The 22,187-nt window shown below is 43.5% G+C and overlaps 1 long non-coding RNA gene across 1 annotated transcript in view; it reads right to left on the reverse strand.

The window, feature by feature from the left end:
• Positions 1-675: 675 nt before the first annotated feature.
• LOC134485893 (uncharacterized) overlaps positions 676-22,187 on the reverse strand; it is a 55,980-nt gene continuing 34,468 nt past the window's right edge. The window contains exons 3-5 of the long non-coding RNA XR_010064208.1: positions 20,670-21,721; positions 19,546-20,146; positions 676-1,562 (exon numbers count right to left, since the gene is read on the reverse strand). This is a non-coding gene — a long non-coding RNA (uncharacterized LOC134485893). The remainder of the gene's footprint in view (positions 1,563-19,545; positions 20,147-20,669; positions 21,722-22,187) is intronic.

The raw sequence follows: 22,187 nt of genomic DNA on the forward strand, positions 1-22,187 counted from the left end.
TTGAGACAAGGAGTCCCTGTTTCATTAGCCACATAAAGTCTTCGTCAAGGTTTCCAAAAACCCATGGGTCAGATCTCTCTCAGTCAAGGCACATGCTCCGTGGGATGTTTTAAATAAACAGCTCAGATGAATTTTCTGCCAAAAGCCACCTACTACTGTCTCCTGAAACTAGAAACAAAGCAAACATTTCTAGTACCTGTTAAGGATCCCTTTCTTTTCAAACCTTGAATAATTCTTCAACCAAATAAAATCAGAAGAATCATTCCAAGAAGTAACACTTAAGGAAACAGCCATAATAATGGTCCCGTCGTCTTGAAAAGCTTGTACCAGGACCACACTTAGTTAAGCATGTCAGCTGGTGCTGTGCTTCGTTCTATGCATCCTTGTACATTACCAGTCCCCTACACAGTCTTACTCCTGCTAAAACCATGTATTCTACACTCTTCTATATCTTGGGCATGTCCTCTAATACACCCAAAGACACCTGTTAAACCCGGGACTCTACATGATCAAACGGTCCCAAATATAGTCTGATTGCAGGAGAGGGCAGCAGCAGGAGCTAGCCTTTCTGTTGTCTGAATGTTTTATTTGTGAGTTTGATGGTAATTGCTACACAGGTAGCCTACTTATTTACTAAAACATTCTATAAAATTTCTCGTTTAAACTATATGTATAGCATGGTGCCAAATCTTTATGTTAAAAGACAAGAGTTTCTAGAATTGGGGAGTTTAAAAAAATATGTTTCTACCTGGGTAGGAAAAAGCATGAGTAAAATAGTTGTTTTCTCTTAAGGATTGGGGAAAGAAAAACTGGGCTGAAAACTAACAAACCCTATAACAAATGACTTGAATGAAGGGTGGTATCACAAAATATGAACATACAAGAGTGGACTCAAATTCAAAGTCACAGGTAGATGGAGCACCACAAAGCATCCCATTTCTGCAATGTTCAGTGAATCTGTGAACAAGATCTGTCTAATTAGATGTTCCTACTACAGTCTCTGGACCAAGAGAGGGTCTCAATATAGATAGATGACAGAAGGTAGATAGATAGATGGATAGATGGATGGATGGATGGATAGATAGATAGATAGATAGATAGATAGATAGATTGATTGATTGATAAATATACAGATAGTTTTGATGGCTAGAATGATGATGTCCCCCAAAGGTTCAGATGTTTGAATATTTGAATACTTGGTCCTCAGTTGGGAACAGTATTTGGGAAAGCTTAGAAAATGTGGCCTTGTTGGAGGAAGTACATCACTGGAACAGGATCTGAGGTTTCAAAAGCCACACGTCTGTCCTTGTCCACATACTCTGGTCTTGCTTGCAGTTCAAGATGTGAGTCCTCAGCATCTCACTCCAGCCTGTGGCTTGCTGTCATACTTCACTGCTGTGATGGATTCTTATCCCCATGGAAGCTTGTCCTGGTGGTTTTTGTTAATGTCTTAGCACTTGGGAAGCAGAGGCAGGCAGATCTTTGAGTCTGATGCCAGCCTAGTCTATAGAGCATGCTCTAGGACAGCCAGAGCTACACAGAGAAAGCCAATCTTGAAAACCCTAAAAACAAAACAAAACAAAACAAAAACTTGTTAATAAATAATAGGATGTCGGTAGGTAACAGGCTACTGCTGTAACAGACCTGACCAATTTTCCTGAAGCCACATTGAGGAAACAACTCCATAAGATTGGCCCATAGGCAAGCCTGTGAAACATGTCCGTAATTAGTGGTTGATGTGAGGAGGCCAAGACTACTGAGGGTCGCAGCATGCCTGAGTCCTGGGTCTATAGGAAAGCAAGGTGAGCAAGCCATAGGAAGCAAGCCAGTAAGCTACACTCCTCCATGAATTCTACTTCCTGCCTCCAGGTTCCTCAGCTGAAATTAATCCTTTCCTCCCTAAATTGGTTTTGGTTGGGGTGTCAGCATGAATAAACATCTTTTTTCTGTACGTTGCCTTTGTCATGGTGTTTTATCATAGCAATAGAAAACTAACTAGTTGAGCGGTGGTGGCACATGCCTTTACACCTTTAATTTTAGCATTGGGAGACAGAGGCAGGCAGATTTCTCTGAGTTTGCTGACAGCCTGGTCTACAGAGCAAGGTCTAGGACAGCCTGAGTGACACAGAAAAATCCAATCTCAAGAGAACAAAAAGGGGGGAAAAAAGAAAAAGAAAAACAAACAAACAAAAAAAAACAGACAAAAATAACAGCAACAACAAAAAAAACTTGGTACTAGGGAATGGGATATTGTTATGACAGACTTGACCGTGCGTGTTCTTTTTTGAAAGAATGTGGAAGGCTTTGGAACTTTGAACTAGAAAACTGGTTGAACACTACAAGAGGCCCCTACTGGGCCATCCTAGTTGGAGCTTGGAAGACAGGGCTGAGACCTATGAGGACTGTCAAGGCCCAGCTCAGAAGTTTCAGAGGGGAACAGTATTAGCAAACAGACTAAAAATAAAAGGAAAAGAAATATAAATGTGGTTGCTTTTGCCCTTGTTGCAAGACAATGCCCAAAGCTAAATTTTAAAATAATGAATTAGCTTATTTGGCAAAGGAAATTTCAAGACAGCCTAATGCTAACCTGTGGCATGGTTGGTTGGTAAGCACTCTTATTTAAACCTAGAATGAAAAAGAGTGGAGCAGAAAAAAATACAAAAAGAGCAGTTTAAAGAGAAAAAGAGAACCAGGAAACAATGTTACAGCCCTGAAGGACATAGGGAGATTAAGGAGTCTACATTATATTAAAGGGAAGGATGTGCGTAGGGCAACACCTCACCCTTAAGCTTCCAACTTGTAAAACAAAAAGACAATAAATTTTCTTCTCCTAGACAAGAACAACAAAGAAAACCTAGTGCAAATGTAACTCAAAGTGTCCAGAGTCCATCGCAAGTTGTCAGCCAGTGTGGGCAGTGTCCTCCTCCGGTGCTGGCCTTACACTCATGGAGGATAAATGAGCAAAGGGGCCATGAGAACCTTCCCCCATGCTTTCAGAGGGATGCGGAGACAAGGCCAGGAAATGTGTGGCAGGGGAGTCCCTACCTGGAGGTCCTGAGAGACCATTGCATCAACCTGTGAAAGTAAAGCCTGGCTTGCACTGAACCCCAAGATATTGGAGATGACAATGTTATGAGATGCCAGCTAATCACAGCTGCACACAGGTAGTGGAAACAGCCCAGGGGGGAGAAGTACACTACAGGCAACAAAGCTAGAGGAGCAGAGACATCTGAGCCTTTCGACACTGGATATGGAGCTACTAGTTTTGGTTTTTTGCGGTGCTGGATTTTGGTCTTGCTTTTGTCCGTCTTTCCTTACTATCTCCCATTCTTTCCTTCCAGGATGGCAGCGTGTATTTTGTGCCATTGTGTGTGTTGGAGGAACGTAATTTGCCTTTTGACTTTAGAGGGACTTACTATTAAGAGATTGTCTCGGGTTTCAGGAGAGACTTTGGACTTTTCAACATGTTGAGACTGAGAGACTATGGGGACTTTTGAATTTGGACTGAATGAACGTTGCATTGCTCCTGATATGACCAGGAGCCCATGGGGCTAGGGAACAGAATGTGACAGTTTGAATGAGAAAGCCATCATAGGTTCTGACATTTGAATACTCAGTTCCTTGTTAGTGATACTGTTTGTAGGGAGCCATATTGGATTTGGGCCTGGCCGTTTTGTGACTGTATAGCTCAGAATGCCTACGTGACTCTTGGCTGCATGGCCACAGATGTTCAACCTTGAAATGACTGCCATAAAGCCTTGAGATTGTTGGACAAAAGCCTCTCCCATGAATTTACGGCACAGGAAGATAACATTCACGGGATACTTCAGCCCGAGTAAATACCAGATGTCTCCTGGGCAAACACTAGATGTCTCCACCGCCTGACCTCATCGTCTACTGCCTCACCTCTTTGCCTCCTGCTATCACTGCCTATATCCTCATCCCTCCCTCCTTTGTGTTTCACAAAGGTCACTCCCCCTACCTGAAATCCTTAAAAGCTGTAACGCTCACCCCAATAAACGAGACCTTGACAACAGAACTTCTGCTTGGTCTCCTTCTTCTCTTCACCCCCATTGGCCCACAGGTAGAAAGCCTCTTCGGGACCCTGAATAACTGGACCCGCTGGACGGCTCAATTGTTTATGAAGGCTTTCAGGGGATGGACTTGCTGGAGGAGGTGTGGAAAGAATTTTAGGTTTCAAAGCCCAGTTTGTCCTCTCTGCTTCCTACTCTTAATTTTAAGATGTGAGCTCTCAGATTGATGCTCCAGCTGCCATGATTGCTTGCCGCCATACTTCCCATCATGATGGTGATGGACCACTGTCCCTTTGGAACCATAAGCCCAAATAAATCCTTCTGCCTGTAAGTTGTTTAGTATTGGTGTTTTATCACAGCAATAGAAAAATAGCCAATGCATAGATTGAAAGATGATTGGGTAGGTTATTGACAAGCAATAAATATCTGAATAATACATAAATGATAAATTAGATACACTTACAGGAATTGATATGTGGTTGTGGATATTTATGATTTTTCTTCACACCGAGAAGGCAATTAAGTCTAGGTACAAAAGTCTGAGAACCAGGAACTCTGGTCTATAACAGTAGATTACAGGTGGCACTGCCAGGTAGAATATAAAAATTACCTTTTCTGCCTTGTTTTGTATTCAGGTATTCAAAAGATCTGATGATGCTTATGTACTTGGTGAGAATGAGACTTCTTTGCTCAGCCCAAGAGTTGAGAGACCATCGCCTCCTGGAAGCGCCTCACAGATTCTCTGAGATATAATTATTTTTACTACTCAGGCATCCCTTATCCCAGTCAAGCTAATCTATAACATAAATCATCAGACTGACAGATCTGATGAAGAAGACATGCATATAAACTTCATTGATGGTTTCTAAACACTATTCTGGTTTTTAATAAATTATTTGATCCCTGATGGAGCAATCAAGAATGATAATCACAATTATTTCTGGTGTCATTTCCTGGGTATCTTCTTAATCTTCCCCTTGGGTTAGATGTAACCATTTAGTTGTTATACAGTCACCAAATTCCCTCTGACAACCATGACAATGATAACAAATAATGTGTGTCAGAGTGATGACTTCCTTTATCTCTACCAAGTTATCTTCTGACCTGCTTTGGATGTGGAAGATGACTTCAAACCAGGATTCTATATTGGACAATTTTATGAGTTAAAAGGACAACAGTTACAAAATATTCTGGTTATCTTAGCTTGACTCACGTCAGTGCATGAGTAAAATATTCTATTTTCAGAATGTAAGGAGATGGACCATGTAGTCCTCAGAATGGCCCTCGGGGCCTATGAGAATGTGGGTTCTGCATGTAAGCCTGAGGTGAGGTCAGCGCTATTTGTCTGACCAGTAAGAAACCTGCTAACATCCAGAATACTTGGCTTCCAAAGGAAGGCCCTCTTCCTTCAGATCTTGCCAAGGAAACATGTCTGGCAGTGCAGCATTAAGGTGGGAAGCAGGTGACATCAGCAGCCTTCTCTGTGGGAATTTACACAGTTCTGCTTAGGAATTTGGCTGGGATCTCACCGTGTGAAGCAGCGTGAGCTGAGTCCACTTAGAGAAGATTCAATTTGACCAGAACAGGCTGTAAGGGAGCAAAACAAATTCTTCATACCTTTAGGTTAGCGGGTGCCTCCAGTTTATCAGACTGTCTGTTGGCAACTGTTTGCATATTCTTGTTTCTCTTCGACCTCACCTACATTACCTACTTGGCCTCTGAAGGCGTTGGGTCCTCTGCAAAGAAGTTCTCCACATGAGATGACAGCATAGCAGCCAGAATGGGCAAACAAGATGCCTTACCTCTGAAATTCTCACCAGAAATCAACAACCCAAGTCTCATCATGATTGATGCCTCCACTACTTTACTCTGGATACAGTAGACCTGCCACCTCACACTCTTGCCACCATGCTTTCTATTACCATGGTAGACTGTATCCCCCAGAACTGTAAGCCAAAAATAAGCACTTCTCTTAAATTTATCAAGTAGTTGATCACAAGGAGAGAGAGAGAGGAAGAGAGGGGAGGTATAGTGGTAAAGTACACAGGTCAGTTTCTGTGAAGCCACACCCCAAAGTAGTTCGGAGCCAAAGCCCTCCACCCCACCATGTAGTGCACATCTTTAGGTAAAAAGCTTCCAGTACCCCCTAACAAAACCGAGGTGAGCCCAGCAGCCTCAGACAGACACTATAACCCCATGCCCCCTATATACTCCGATGATATGCAATTACTTTATTTATTTATTTATTTATTTATTTATTTATTTATTTATTTCAAGATAGTGTTCCTCTGTAGAGCCCTGCCTGTCTTGGAACTTGCTCTGTAGATCAGGCTGGCCTGCCTCTGCCTCTGCCTCTGCCTCTGCCTCTGCCTCTGCCTCTGCCTCTGCCTCTGCCTCTGCCTCTGCCTCTGCCTCTGCCTCTGCCTCTGCCTCTGCCTCTGCCTCTGCCTCTGCCTCTGCCTCTGCCTCCCAAGTGCCAGGATGCACTACCCTGGCCCAACTTATGTGGTGGCTTTAAAACAGAAAAGAGAAACATGAGAGGCCCAGAGCTGGAGTCTGTGAAACAAAGACTGTGACCAAATCTAAAATTACAAGAAGAAGCAGGCATGTGCTGCTCTGCTGGACTATGAGGAATCCGGGTTAAAGAGGCACAGGTATATTCACTGGTTCATGCAGAGATGAGAGCCACCCTGCATGAGGTCACTAGCCCCAAGTTTTCAGACCAGGACATCAGATTCTCTTAGAGAAAGCATCTGAAGTCTCTGACCTCTTCTTTACCTGTCCACTCTATACTGTAATAAATCAGAGCTCTTGAGAGTCAACACATTTTAATATATTACCTTTTTATGTGAAACATAAAGATATACACTTATTAAAATATTATTTCCAACATATATATATGCATGCACACATATGTATATTTTTAAAAAGGTCTTTTGAATCAGGTCTCATAGTGTAGCCTTGGCTGTCCTGGAACTTGCTCTGTAGACCAAGCTGGCCCAAACTCATAAGATCACCTGAGTGCTAGAACTAAAGGCATGTACCACCACACCCAGCCATACATAGACATTTTGTTTTGTTTTGTTTTGTTTTTGACAGATGAGGATTTCTAGCTCACATTAGCCCCCATGGGAAGTGGGACTCATAGTGGTGTCACTGGTTTCTGTCAACTTGACACAAGCTAGAATCATTTAGGAAGAGGAAACCTTAATTAAGAAAATTTACTTGATTGAGGAATGATGTGGGAGGGTTGTGCCCCACCCCGGCAGGAGTCCTGGGCTGTGACCCCTGAGAAGCAGGCCACTAAGCAAGCACCGAGAAGCCTCCCTGGCCTCTGCTTCAGTTCCTGCCTCCAGGTTCCTGCCCTGACTTCCCTCAGTGATGAGTGACCTGGCAGTTGTGAGCTGAAATAAACTCCTCCTCAAGTTACTTTTGGTCATGACATTTTATCATACAACAGGAAGCCTAACTAATTACACCGAGGTAATTTAATATGCCCAGTTCTCCTTTTGGCTTCTCTCAAACTTCTCCTTATTGGGCCCAGATCCAGGGCAGATGGAGACCAACAGACTGGTGACTTTTCTCCCTGATCTGATATTACCTTCCCCCAGACATCCATCTTAGCTGTGTTGGGCTGGAGTGTGATCTGGACAGCTGGGTTTAAACCCCTCAGAGTTTCCAGAATGCAGCCCTCACATAGCCGCACACTCACTCAGATCACTTGGAAGCAGCTGTTCTCCAATCAGCGTGACCCTTCCCAAACTGGCCTGCCCTGGGATTTTACTCAGGACAAAGACATCCTTGGCCATTGTTCCAGCAGCTTCCAGTAAATCTCTGCTACCACCATAGACGCAGCCACATCGAACTTGGACTTGATGCATTGTCAACAGCCCATAATATTCCCTCTTCTCTCTCTTGCTATTTTGGTACAGATAAAAATCAATATAAAAATAGCTTGCTGTGAGGGCTGTAACTTAAAAGACCCAAACCATTTCACTATTTAAAAGCGCCCAACCCCAGGTATCAATTTGTATCAAAACTATAAAATTAAATTGCAAAATTATACTCCTTACTCTAGGTAATTATTAGACCTTAAATTTGCAGACGTCTTTGGCATATAAATCTAAGGGAAGAAGCTCCTTTACTGCAGAAAGAGTGTAAGGAGCCCTGAGCTGGGAGGGGCTTCCTGGAATTTCATCACTGTCCTCCAGGCCACACCCCACAGCCCTGAATCTATCCGCCTGGGATTACCAACGCCAGCTGGGTCCATGTCCTCACCCAGCTCTCACTCTTCTTTGAAAGACATTGAGTGGTGACCCAGTGGAACATATAGAAAAAGAACAAGGTCTCTACTTCCACAAGAGAGCTAAGACAACTGACCTAGAACATAACAAGGGTCGAAAGGCTCAATGGTGCAGAGGAGACCTGGAGTCAGTGAAACACTATCGTCCTCCCAACCACTTCTCAACTGATGAAGCCACTGTCTAATTCCCTAGTGATAATTCAGTGTCTTACAAAGAATGGTCACTTCCACTCAGTTTCCTAGACGAAATCTTTCCTTCGTGTTTCCCACGTGCCCACGGGCTTTAGAAGGACTTCTCTCACTTAGCACAGGACAAGGTTCTCAAGAACCCGGGCCTGGAAGCCGCACTTTCTCAGCCACTTACAGTGGTGCATCCACCTGCTGCAGACACCAAAGATTCTTCCAGAAGCTTCCTAAGGAGAAGAGGGACTCAAAGGGGCAAACACCCACAAAATAACTCTAGGAGTTGTTCCCAAAGTTTTGTCAACAGGTTTAGTGTAAAGCTCCGTAGTGGCCATGAGTTGGCAGCCTCCTCTGAGTTCCCTTCCAACCAGCTGGGAAGACGTTCCTCTGTCTCTGCAGTTTCTGACTTTGGTGTATGCTCAGGCCGACAAGTGATTCGGTTCCCAGGCGTCTCTGTCACATATACTCCCCACAGCCAAACCATACATTATCCTGGAGCACCCACCCCACTGGGAAGTTATAAAGATAAGGTCACCCCTCCATTCCCAAGACTGGGCTTACACAGCTCCCCTTAGCTTCAGTCCAGGAGCAGAGTCCCTAGGTGGTAGACCAAAGTGAGTAAGGAATCGCCCCCAGGACCTGTCTGTGGCCTCAGCACTTGCCCCGACACAGCACCATTTATGTATTTCTTTTCTTTTAAAACCAATTTTAAATCTATATTTTCTTTTTTAGTTTTTGAGGATTTCATACATCAGTACTATGTTTTATGATTTCTATCCTTCCTTTTCTCTCCAACTCCTCTTGCTCCCCCACACATACTCCCTTTCAAATTCAGAAATATATATTATATATAAATCCTAATATATTTATATAATATAAATATAAATAAGATACTTATATAAAAATACATAAAACCCTACTGGATTCACTCAGTGTTGCTGCTCAGTATATGCATTTAGGGATGACCTCTTGAGATTGCATAGCCTATCTGGGAGCTTGCTCCTGTAGAAAACTGATTCTCCATATTCTCTCTCTCTCTCTCTCTCTCTCTCTCTCTCTCTCTCTCTCTCTCTGTCTGTCTCTGTCCATTGATTATTGCCTTTAGTCTTGGGAAATTTCCCCTATCCATGTTGGCACGTCAACTGGCGTTCTGATTATGAATGTCTTATTTAGGCAGCCATGGTGTTGAAATCTTACAGGGGCTTCCCTTTCAATGTCTAGAAGACACTATCTACAGCAGGTGCCATGGTCTGGCTCATAATTCTTCTGCCCCACCCCATGGTTTTCACTGAGCTTTAGGTATTGGGGTTACATTGCAGTTGAATTAACTGTAGTGGGATACTCCACAGTTACTTACTCTTACTCTCTCTGCACTCTGGCCCATTAGAGTTTCCTGTAATAGTCTCGATCTGTTGCAAAAAGAAGCTTCTTTGAGGTGGGGTTATCTGTGGGTCTGAGTATAATCAGTATTTAGAATACAGTTAGAAAGGATTGATGGCCAACCCTGGGGACTTTGGTGGCTTGTAGGTGAGCAGAGGGGCACAGTGATGTCACATCAATGTGCCAGGGAGGTCCCTCAACATTCTAGCCCCATTGAGCAACACTGAACAGCTGGGGGGGGTATTAGCCAGGAGGCCCAGTGAGCCCCAGAACCAGTGACTAGCAAGCAAGCAAGCCCAGGAGCTCAGGTAGCAGACACCATGCTAGGTCATGTTAGAAAAACATCCCCAGCTACTTGCAGGCAGAGGAGCAGGGGAGAGGTCAACACTGGAGATTCCCTGGTAACACGTTGCCTGGGCAGATAGACTGTGATGGAGACAACTCCCAGCCCAGTGTCATGCAGCTGCGGTGGGCAGACCATGCCTGTGATGATTCTTGCTCTGTGACACATGGCAAGGGCATGGCATAACACTCCTGAGACAAACCCAGACACACGAGGCCCTGGCGCCACTAAGATGACAAGTAAGTGGAGGAGAGATAGAAGAAAGAGAAGTAAAAGGATGTATACACAGTGAAGGGAGGCAGAACTGGAAAATTGAGGGTAGTGAGGAACACCTGATATGAGTAGCTGGTGGTGCCACTTTAATGAGATCTTAGCCTGTGCTGCCACTGAGATCTATGTCTGGGTTCATGGCCCTGCAGCAGACAGGATCTGTTACCACAAAAGGCTGTCTCTGCTCTGAGGGTAGCCACCTGGGGCCATGTTAATGTCTGTGTAGAGCTGGTCCCATCTCTCTCATGGACATCATGGGAGAGTTGGCCCCACCTCTCACCTGGGGCAGCATTTGGGAGATCAAGCCCTGCACCTTGACTGGATCACTGTAGAGCCTGGTCGTGGGGACACAGGTGAGCCTGCTCTAAGGACAATGAGCATGGGGGAGATGGCCCCACAACTTGTCTGACACACAATGGCATAGGCAAGGGAGAGATGCCCCCATTGACACTACTCCCTATGGCAGACAGCAGAGGTGGCCCTGAGCTCATGAGATTAAGGAGCTGTACCCGCCCCTTGCTGGGTGCAACACTGCAAGCCCTGCACCTCACCTGCGCAGCACAGTGGAGTTAGCCCTGGTTGCAGGTTTACAGGCTCCAGGGCAGTAAAGCAGGAGACCTGGCCCAGCCCCTTACCTACTGCAGCACTCAGGAGAGCAGCACTTGCATGGTGCCCTATGCTGCCTGCAGCATTTGGTGAGCTAGCTGGGGCAGCTGGAAAGCTTGCCCTGGTGGTGCAGAAGATCTGCTGTGCTGATCAGCTTAGCCATCACCCAGACCCAGATCCAGAGCTTTGAGTTGGTCCAGCACAACATCACCTTATCTATGAATCTATGAACTGCTGGAATGAGTGAAGGGGCCAGTCCTTCAGATCCAAAAGTACAGGATCTCCATGACAAATGGCAACAACAGGATATCCTACAGGAGTCCCAATGAGGATCAAGTATGGATAGCGCAGCAGGAGCCAGAGGCCTCAAACCAGACCAATGCCTCATTGCAATGAACGTTTGCAAAGAAAGAAGTGTGGATAAAAGGGTGTACTGTGGGACACACTATGATATACTACAGTTTCCATGGCGAGTTTTTGTGTCTTTTGATGGGAGATGACAATGGCAGAGGCTGGGTGTGAAGGGGTGGGGAGATAAGTGAGATTGAGGTGCATGATGTGAAATTCACAAAGAATCACAAAAAGTTAGATTTAAAAAAACAAAATTACATCGATTTAAGAAAATTGCAATAGTAAGTTCTCCAGGTTCCATCACCTCTCTAGCCACAGGTATTTGACTAGGTTGCAGTACCAGGCATGAATTCCCTCCCTCCCACACAGCAAGGCTTACATTAGTTAGACAGCATGTGGCACTAAACAAAACCCAAGGAAAGCTGTGCAGTGCAACACACAGCTACAATCCCAGCACTTGGGAGGTGAAGGCAAGAGAACCTAGTTCAAGGTTAGCTTTGCCACACAGCATGTGAGGCCAGCCTGTTCTACATTAGACATGTCTTAAAAACAAACACTAAGGGAAAGGGAATTACCTTAGCTTCCTTCTTGTGGTATTTTAAAGTAACTTTATTCAAGAAAGATTCATTTTAATGTCTCATGGGACACCAAGCTCCTTAGTAATTCTTGAGAACGTGTTACAATGCTAAAGTAGAGGTGTGAATTAGAATCCTGAAATGGCTTTCCTCAAGAGCACTTACTGAAGATCTGCTATGGACCAGGGCTGTGCATAAGATTGTACATTAGATTATGCACCCCCACTCCCCTGCAAGAGGTAGCTAGTCAATGTTAATTTATGTTTCGGTACTAAAAGCTGGACAGGTAAGATGACTAAGTGGTCAAAAATGCTTACCACCAAACCTAAGAGCCAAAGTTTGATACCCAGAACCCACCTGGTAAAAGGAGAGAATCCACAAACTGCCCCCAACCTTTATACTACACACACACACACACACACACACACACACACACACACACACACACACTTTATAAATAAATGTAATACTTTTAAAGTAAAAATCACTCTACTATACTCTACTATAAAGCATTTGCAAATTTAAAAAAAATATAGGTCAATTAACAGAACCACTCATTGTTGTCCAGACTCAAAGCCTGTGCATCTCAATGAACTTCTGTACAGTTAGAATGACCATCCTGAAGTTCTGGGGCTACACTTTTAATATTATGTTTTTATCAATTACATTTTGATTTACCTATCCATAACAAAACAACAAATCCATGACAGAGTTAAAGCCAGGAAAGCAATTAGCTTAATAGCCTCTTTCATGACTCATGTGCCTTTTACAATTCATTTTTCCTCATCACCTAAACAGAAGAAAGGATAATGAACACACCAGACACATATACAGACTGGAATACTGTTCATCCCTGATGGAAAGTAAGTCCACAGAATTTGCAGGATAATGAATAGGTTTAGAAGGTATACTACTAAGCAAGGTCACCCAATCTCAAAAAGAAAAAAAAAGGGAGGAAGGGAAGAAAAAAGGTAAGAAGAGAGTGTGGGGATGAAGGAAAGGAGAGGGGTACATTTTCTTCCATATGCAAACCCTAGCCTATAACATAAACACGTTTATATGCTAACAAATGTACAGATGGTTATTGCTGAAGTCTGCCTCAATCAATGTGGGAACCACAACTAGAGGAGTGAGGGTGATTATAGGAAAGGCAGAAAGAAGAGTCAAGAACAGGTATGGGAGGGCTGTTGATTAATACCATGCCAGGAAGCAAGTGTGTTTTCTCAGTGTCTTTCAAAGGCAAGCAACACAAAGCATGACCAGTTCCAGGAAGTAGACAATGACCACAAATGCTTATGTGGCGAGCTTATGGTACACATTATCTGTGATTGGCTAAGGCTGTTTGTTTCCTTCAGGCTTGGACAGTCTCTCAAGGATGTATGCGTTCTTGGAGGAACTTGGCAGGATATAACACATGTCTTAATTAAAAACAAAGACAGATGTCAGCAGATTCATTCATGATTAATCACAAACAAGAAGTCAGTCGAATTAGCTCTGGATGTACTCCCCACATGTCCTTCTTTTTTATCTATACACGACAAAGTTGTCACAGCTATTGGTGCAGAAAGACTGTATCTGTCTTAGGTGTCTCCTCAAGAAGTACAGATCTTACCCATTATTGGTACATGAATCCTAGCATTCATGCCCTGACTTAGGTTGATCCACCTCTGATTGAATCTTACCCACCTTTTTATATCTCTAAGAGGCACTTTGTCAGTCACACAGCAGAAAGTTGTGCCTGTCTTAGATTGCCATCCAAAAACAGAGCTCTTACCCATCATTGGCATGTGAATAATCTTCTATTCCTGGCCTGTCTTAGGTCGAGAAGTTTTTTAAGATGATACCCATCATTGACTACCAACTTCTTCTGGGGAAGACTTGGGAGGTTGAACTTCTGTAACTCTGCTTTGCCATCTGTGAAAGCTCTGAAGATTCCTCTCAAAAGAACAAGTAATAGACATGTCATAAAAAGGGTCATAAAGCCAAGTCCTGCTGCCAATAAGAGAGATGTAAATGAGGACTATGAAGGAAAAATGGTGAGGACCTCTTTCAGAGTATCATCTGCAGTGCTAGCAACATCAGAAGACAAAGGCTTTACATTTCTCAATCTTATACCTCCTTATGCAGGGTAAATGAACCTAGAGAAGTATTAGTATTATGCCATATACCCGGAAGGTGCCTGGTCCAGCTATGCTGATTCTCATTATACATTTTTGGAGTTAATCAAGTCCATAGATAATAAGCATAATATTTCAAATAGCTTCTGACTTTCATTCCTTGCACCTCATCTCCCATGATTTGCACTATATCATATGTCAATTCTTTGTTCTAATTGTCCATCCAAATCTTGTATGCTCAGAACGCTAGTTACATTTTCAGCAAGATAATTAACAAAACTAGCTGTTTGTATCTCTTGTGCCAAAGCTAATGCAGAAGTAGTAGACCTGGATATAAGTATTATGAGAGCAACAACACAGGCAATGATCAGCCTAACCATAAATGTGCTCCTTGCCAGAACATGATCTAATTCTTCCAATATTTGCAAGCCTTTTTCAGAATACCAGTGCTCCGATAAATTTACAGGAATTGTATAAAAGCTGGATGGTGTACTACCATTACAGATTGAGCATCCTACAGTACAGAAATAATTAGACAGAAGTGTCCCTGGACGAAGTTACTTCTCCGAAACCCACCTCTCTCTCCTAGCCCTTATCAAGGGTCCAAAGACTGAAAATTATGCTCTTATCTATAGGCACTTTATCTATTCCATGCACATCATAATAACTTTGAAGTCTTTCTCCAACTTTCTTCCAGGTTTCTAAATTTACTGTACCTTCCTCAGGAAACCAAGGACAAACCTTTTCTACAAAATATAAAAAGTTATATAATCACTGTTGGTCTACTTTAGTGAAGCATATTCATAAGGATTTGTACAAAAGCAAACGGCCATTTCCATTTCTTTCTTGTTCTTTTTTCTCTTTCTCGTTCTTTTCTTTAGATTTTTACTCTTTCTGAGTCCCTCACCTTTTCCAAGCTCCCTTAGTTTTTCTGAGCCTCCTTATCCATGTTTCTCTATGTCTTTTACTCCCTAGATATACTGCACTGAGCTCCCCTTTTCTCTTCCCAAGCACTCACTTATTCCAAGGTGTACTTCACTTTGTCCTCCATAGTTGAGCCTCACACTGGATACCATTCTGCCAGGGCCTGCTGGTCAGTCAATGTGGGAACCACAACTAGGGGAGTGAGAATGATTATAGGAAAGGCAGAAAGGACATGCAAGAGACAGAAATGGGAGGGCTGCTGGTCAATACCACACCAGTGAGCACGTGCATTTTCTCAGTGTCTTTTAAAGGCAAGCAACACAAAGCATGCCCAATTTCAGGAAGATAAACAATGACCATAAATAAACAATGGCCACTTGGAGAGCTTATGGTGCACTGTTTGACTAGGGCCATTTCCTTCAGGCTTGGACAGTCTCACGAGGATGTATGCATAAACAGAGGAGAATAATGCACGTCTTAACTAAAAACAAAGACAGATGTCAGCAGACCCATTCACAATTAATCACAAGCAAGAAGCCAGCCAAACTTAACTCTGGATGTGCTCCTCACAGGATATAGTGTAACATACAGTAACAAGAATAAGGGGGGCTGGGGATTTAGCTCAGTGGTAGAGCGCTTACCTAGGAAGCGCAAGGCCCTGGGTTCGGTCCCCAGCTCCGAAAAAAAAGAACCAAAAAAAAAAAAAAAGAATAAGGAAGGGTAATAGGTGATGAAAACTGTTTTCAAAGAACAAAGGCCTCGGCTTCCTTTCCTCCATCTTCAAGTGGCTTTGGCACCTAGCTCCGTAGCCCTGCCCTCTACCTGCCAAGCCAAGGATTTCTTCCCCAACATCAACATCACCATTCCTTTAAAATGCTATAGTGAAGAGATTTTCCATACTGATTCTCCAGAACAAACTTTCTCAAAGGGTTTCCACAGTTCTGGGGTATGGATGCCCTAAAAGGAAGTAATATCTAATATATGACATGCTGGCTCTCTGTGACACATCAGCTCTCTGTAACTAAATCCATCTTCACTGTTGACGTCAAAGGTCTGTGTGTTGTCTATTTTTATTATTGTCAAGGCCAAACATCTTGCAAAAATGAACTTAGAGGAGCAAGGGCTTTGGTTTATGGTGAAATGTAGTCGGCATGGCAGCAACTGCATGAGGCAGCGGGTCATTGAAGCATCTACAGTCAGAAAGCAGAGAGCAGAAAGGGAGACTGAGATATCTAGGGAGCTAGATGCCAAAGCCACTTGAAGATGGAGGTAGGGAACTTCAAGGCCACCCCCAGTGGCTCGCTTCATCCATCAAGTCTCCATAGCCTAAAAGTTCCACAACCTTCCATAACAGCATCATCAACTGGAAACCAAATGTTCAAACACATGAAAGTACAGGGGCCTCTCACATTCAAGCCGCAGAACAGGGCTTCATTCACATAGTGTAGCCTTAGTTTGGAGAACACAAAGAAAAGCCTCACACTCTAGAATTTGGAGATCTTTCCAAAGAAAACTTGAATGTACAGGCAGCTGGGCTTGGAGCAGGGAAATGGTTTTGTGTTTCGGGTCTGTTGCTAATTCAATGTGTGACCCTGGAGGTGAGGCCTGTCAGTTAACTATCTCCTCTCTTGTCTTTAAAGTGCACAGATCATTGAGGATTCTTTAGCTGTCCCCTCTGGCTGTGACTGAGAGCCTCCACGGCTGATCTGAGAGGACAGATTCCATTTGTTTTCATAAAGCACAGATGTCTCTGCAGAAACTGACACTTGGGGAGAAGTCTAGAGACTGACACGTGACATATTTAAACATTGCCTGCAGGGCAGAGCAGTGGAAAGGGGTGTCTTCTAGAAGCATTATATTCCTTGCTAAGCCACCAAGGCTCACTGCAGAGGTCTTGGTCACAGCGTTTATCCTCAAATGCTGAAATGGCACACAGTGTGTGTCCAGGAGAAATGAACCACTGAGGTTTTCCTTTGTTCCTTATCTGAGTCCACTTTGCAATTTTAATTGATTGGTTCTCTGAGGGGGAAAGACAAGAGGCCATAGAAACATGGAGGGCAAACTCTGAGTTGAGGTCTACAGAGTCTTCTGCAAAGGTCCTTAAGTAGACCTCTAAGTTTTGAGTTGGAGCTCATTGTACAAATAGGAGAGGAAACACATTCTGGTCAAGGAGGATGGGAATTAAAAAACCCTGAGTTGCAAGTCTCTCTGATAACACACCAATGCTTAGTGTGGCTACAGAATGAAGCCCAAAGAATTGTATGCAATGAGAGAATTTATCTGATGTTGTGCAGATCATGAGAACCATGCTGAGCCCCAGCTTATGTGACCAATCCCTTCTCCACTCATTTACACATTTATTTACACCTCACATTCATCCACCACCCATCTGCTTGGCATCTCTCCATCTGTCAGCCATCCAACAATGGATAAAATCATATCTTTTTCTTTCTCTTTTCTCTCCCATCTTTCCTCCCTTCCTCCCTCCCTTTCTCCATTCCTCCCTTCCCCCCTCTCTGTATGTGTAAGTGCACATGTGTGGGCATGTTTGTGGAGGTCAGAAAACAACCTTGGCTGTTGTTCCTCAGTCATCAACCATCTTGGTTTTTGAGACAAGTTCTTTTGTTGGCCTGAAGCTTACCACATATGCAAGATTGACTGACCAAAAAGTCTCAAGACAGGGACCATCCTGTCTCTACCTAGCTCTGGAGTTCCAAGCACTATACCCCAATTTTTACAAGATTTCTGGAGGGCCAAATGCCAGTCCTTACGCTTGTGAGGAAGGAGTTTACCCACTTACCTGTCTCCAAGCCCTAACACAGTGCTCCTCAGTTATGGTTAGGATTCAGAATCACACAGAGCCTTCAAGTCTCCAGTGCCCAGGCTGTATCCTGGTATAAGAGAATCTCTGGGAATGGGATCCAGGGCCCTTCCCCCAAAGACTGGAATGCAAGGCTGTATTAGTTACTTTTCTGTTGACGTGATAAAACACTGACTTATGGGAGAGTGTATTTTGGCTTACAGTTCAAAAGAGGGGTTCAGCAATGGTTAGGGGTAGATGTAGTAGCAGGCACGCATGACAGCTGGAGCAAGAAGTTGAACAATCACATCAAAAGAACAAAGGAAGTGCAACAAAGCTATAGACTCTCAAAGCCCACCTTTAGAGCCATACTTCCTCCAGCCAGACTCTACCCCCCAAATGTTCCATACATTTCCCTACACTGTACCACCAACAAGAACCAAGTGTTCAAATATGTGAGCCTAAGAAGGACATTTCTCATTTAAACAGTGGCTAAGTTTACAAACCACTGAAAGAGTGTATTGATTTGTATCCTTGTCGGGTCAACCAATCAGCTGCCCTACTTTCTCCACGATGTCTCCGGGCATATTGTCTTCTTTACCCCCGCCAAGGACATGCATAAGACTACATGTTCGATCCAGGCCACCGCTGCTTGCTAAGACACCCTTGTGCATGTTAGAACAGGTACCTTTTCTTCAAGACATGATGTTTCATATGTTATTAATGTGATATTATATACAGATTATACCAGAGAAAGCGGTATAAAGTATAAATCAGTAATATCCACAGTACTTTTAGAGACTCTCTGCATAGTGTACAAATAGTGTACAACTCACGTATAGTCACCCCTGTTCAGTGAGGGGAATTGTTGATCCCAGCCCTCACTAACTCTTTCACCGATCCCAGCCATCTCCCTCTTTAATGCCTTTCCAGTTAGGGTGCTCCACAAATAGGGTGAATGATTTTCACAAGTCCAAATTAGTATTCTAGATCCTAAGAAAGGTGTTTTGTTCTTGGTCTTATTATTTTGATTCATGCGTTTATTTACATTAAAATGTTCTACAGGGGTATATAAATTAAATCATATCTAATTATTTAATTTATTAAAAATAATTGCACTGCATGAAATTGGAATGGTTCTAGAAAATCTACATCTCTAATCTCCTGTTCTCCGTGATGAGACATTTGTACCACCCTGGCCCCTTTGTCTATTTTTCCTTGCAGTGGATGGATCACTGATGACTGTAGTGTTCAAGTGGAGATGCAGAGTCTCACAGAACAGAGTCAGGAGGCTCCCTTTGTGGCCTCTCATGCAGAGAGAAGGCTATTACAGAAGGAACAGGAGTGTCTGCAGGCTCTCTACTCACCTTCAGGGACATTGTCATATGGGAACTGAGTTCACTGATAGCTGAGGAAAGACACATCTGACAAAGGTGACAATGGTCACAGAAACCCAGGGACCATTTGTCCTACAGAGAAGCTGAGGCAGAATATGTACCTTCCAATATGGAAGTGTCATGTAGGGTTGTGGAGGGCATTTTCTTACTCACAGAAGCCAGAGCAGGAACACCAAAAAAGAGAATACAGCATGGCAGCTGTGGAAGCCATCTGCAGTCATTTCTTGTTGGTGTGGAGAAAAGATGTAGTAGAAATAAATACCTTAGGAAGCAAGCATTTATACTGGACTGTGGTTTATGGCTGAGCTCCATTGTGGTAGGCAGGAAATAGTAGCAGGAACAGCTCACAGAAGTAGCAGTATGAAGTGGCTGGTTATATCTGGAGACCAAGAAAGGTAGAAGATTCAGGAACTAGTGGGAAATAGCCCCATAAGGCCCACTCTCCTATACCCTACCCTCTTCCAGATTATCTCTATCTCCTGAAGGTTCTGTTAATCCTGAGATTCAAAAGAGAAAAAATAGTTCTACAACTTTGAGTCAAGTTTGAAGCAAGCTTTAATTAAATACTGACCAGGATGAACTTTGATCAGGACCACCCCTGGTTTCTCAGAGAGTATCCAAAAGACACATGATGTAGGGGCTTCTAAGGACAAAACCATATGACCACTATATTTTCCCATGTGGCTTTGTTATTCCCCCAAAGAACTACAACTCCCAGCATTCCACAAAGTTACCTGATTCTTGGGCAGGTGGGGCTTGCAGGTTTTATACTTGCCCCTTGAGTTGTATCCTGGGTCAAATCCTTGATTCTATGTTTGATACTTGTTTATATTGATATCTAATAACCATCGGCTTAATGGTACCTAGATAAGAATTATCATTTATTTGATGCAAGAGCCAACAGTAATTAGCAGAAGTAAAAGCGTCAAAGACTCTGTGATGGCTGATATCAGAGTTGACTTCCAGAGATGACTGGAAGGATCCTGGAATGGACGAGGCAGTAGTCATTTATTTTTTTCTCAGGTTCCCTTTTTGTAATATTTCTTTGAGAACAGTCAGATTATAATCCTGAATGGTTTGTATAAAAAAATTCCTTTAAAGCCATAACCCAATTCCAGAGTCAACCTTTCAATAAAGGTTTCAATAAAGTAATATAGAACAAATTTAGTATTATTGTATCTATACTCAAAACATTTGGATCTCTATTATGTTAGATGCAGTTGACCAGAAAACCCAGAAATAAATTCCTAGTCTGATTGGCTGGGGGACAGAAGAAACAGCACAGTAAATTCACCCATTCAAGACCAATCAGAAAAACAACAACAACAACAAAAACATTCAGAGGCTGCATTCATATTCAAAACCGACAGAGAAAACTTTCCTTACCTCCTCCAATGCTGTAATTTCAAAGGGCAAAAAGCAGGTCGAGATAGCCGCTGCTGAATCCAATGCCTAGAGGGGTATAGTACCTGCATCATAGAGCCATTGAAGAAACGAAGCCACCAGACCCGTCTGTGAACAGACCAACCATATCCCATGTTCCCACAGCTCCGCAGTTTCAGGAGTAACCTTTGGAGCAGTGTATCCTATCGTTGGTATATCCAGTCACCCCGAGTCAGAATACTGAACAATAGGTACATGCACGAGACAAGACACAGCACCAAACGGCAACAGAAAACAGGAGACATTCAACAACTAAGTCTTCTGCTCCAGAGGTCCACCAGTCTGACCAAGAGAAAATCAGAGGCCACTTTCTTAGTAGCTTCCCCTTATAACCTAGATGGTAGGAACCCATCACAGGCTGGACATCTCTGAATTTCCTCAACTCCCTAATCTACTCTGGGCCTGGTGAAACCCTGAGCTTGGCCCCAGGGTCATTGAATGCCCCTATGGTTTCTCAGTTCTGATGTGACACCCAGGTATTGGAACCCCACGGATAAATACCCGTATGCTTGGTCTCTCTAATTCACTGGGGCACATTGGCCTCTAGAGCTTATTGCCTGGTATCTCTAGTAAGTGCTCTCATGAGAAAACAGTCAGAAGAAGAACAAAAGAAAACTGGTGACTCTGGCTGAACTCCAAGATTAACCAGAATTGACTAGTGGACCATGGGGCATCTCCCTTTACCCTGAGTAGGGTGCATAAACCTTGGCAGGTCCTCCCGGTTCCCAGTCAGGGTTCCCCATAACCAGAATCCCGAAACCAAATAGAAAAATGTCACGATAACTCACCAACGGGGGCCTCCTTAAAACATACGTGTTATATCCGTTTCCAAGCACGGCTTTCACTGAAGTGGGCACGGGGCATGGGGTGGAGGTGGGGTGGGGGTACAGAGAAGGAAGGGGGCGGGTGGTCCAGGAGTCAGATTGAAGAGCTTAACTCTAAAATTTGGGGTGGAATGATCTTTTTACCTCAATGCAGGCTTCCAAATGTTAATCCTGAAACACACAAGAGGCAAAAACGGTTCCACTGTTTGGAGCCAAAAGTAGGCTTTGGTCAGAACCACCTTGCTTTTAAGGACAAAACCACACACCCGCTGTATTTTCCCATGTGGCTTTGTTATTTCTCAAGAACTACAACTCCCAGCATCCTTGGGCAGGTGAGACTTACAGGTTAACTCTTGGTCTTACAGTTTTCCAACTCCCAAAAAGTGTTCTCAAGCAAGAGACCATGTGCAAACATCTGAGAGTGAATGCCTTTTAAAATAAATGTCCCAACAAGATATTTGGCACTGAAGGTGCAGAGGGAACATAAGGAGGCGTCTAAGCTCCCATGTTTATACTCATTTTCTGTCCAAAGACACTAAGAACGCAGGAAAAACGGTGATGTTCTGAAAAATAAGATCCCCAGACCATTCTTGATCATAAACGGCTATTGACCTTGAGCAAGCCGTCTCTCACCTGT

The sequence above is a fragment of the Rattus norvegicus genome, chromosome 2 (assembly GCF_036323735.1).
Source record: "Rattus norvegicus strain BN/NHsdMcwi chromosome 2, GRCr8, whole genome shotgun sequence".
In the NCBI taxonomy this organism is placed as follows: domain Eukaryota; kingdom Metazoa; phylum Chordata; class Mammalia; order Rodentia; family Muridae; genus Rattus; species Rattus norvegicus.